General features: G+C 43.9%; 1 protein-coding gene across 1 annotated transcript in view; it reads right to left on the reverse strand.

Moving 5' to 3' along the window:
* Nucleotides 1-856, reverse strand: part of PPTG_22648 (hypothetical protein) — a gene marked incomplete at its 5' end in the record, with an annotated part of 6,063 nt that overhangs the window by 844 nt on the left and 4,363 nt on the right. The window lies entirely within an intron of this gene.

Raw genomic sequence — 856 nt, forward strand, 5'->3', positions numbered from 1 at the left:
TTGTTACTGTGCTGTACGTATAGCTAGGTAACACAGACAGAGAGAAAGTTGGTGTATTGGAGCTTGTGTAGGATTTGACGAAGAGGAGGTGAGGATCTATTATCCAAAACGGCCGAGGCCCCCACATTATTGTATCCAAGATTTTGCATGTCAATACATCGTACAGTATAACAAAGTATGCCCATTACCATACACGTGTATTTCGTCGGAGATGCATATATTGACTGCATGTACTAAGAGCGCATCAAAAATGTGTACACTACTACCTAATTTAGCAACACGACGACGTCGTGATGAGGAAAAGTTGAGCTCTTCATATTCGACCCCATCCGTTGCGCGTCCAGTCGTAGGTCAGGTGGATGCTGTCCAATTACAAATCGAAAATGAGTATCTTTTTAAGCTAGTTGTGGGTTGCCTGAGATTGCTGGTCCTGGAGTTGGGTGTATTGGTTGGTTGGTTGGTTGGTTGGTTGCAGGACTGACCCGCCCTGGCACCACAAAAAAAGCCGGTCGAGTTTTCACTCTTCGGCGAATTTATTGATTTGGAAAACAACTAGATCTATGTCATCGGCACGAGCTTCCCTCTTGTATGTGTGGACAATCTCTGGAGAAGATTCAATGATTTTAAAGCCGAAAGAGTGGTTGGTATAGTTATTAGATTGATAGAGGTATACATTGTACAACACCATTCGGATACATGCCACATGCACTTCAGCGGCATGGCAATCAGAGTAAGAGCGAATGAAGGACTTTTCAGGAGCTATTTCCCCGCCTATGGTATTTATTGAAGACGGCGTGTGGCAATCTGAAGAAGTCGCTAAGGTGTCAACATCAGGTACGATCGAAAAAACACTGTT

Source organism: Phytophthora parasitica (assembly GCF_000247585.1).
Source record: "Phytophthora parasitica INRA-310 unplaced genomic scaffold supercont2.20, whole genome shotgun sequence".
In the NCBI taxonomy this organism is placed as follows: Eukaryota; Oomycota; class Peronosporomycetes; order Peronosporales; family Peronosporaceae; genus Phytophthora; species Phytophthora nicotianae.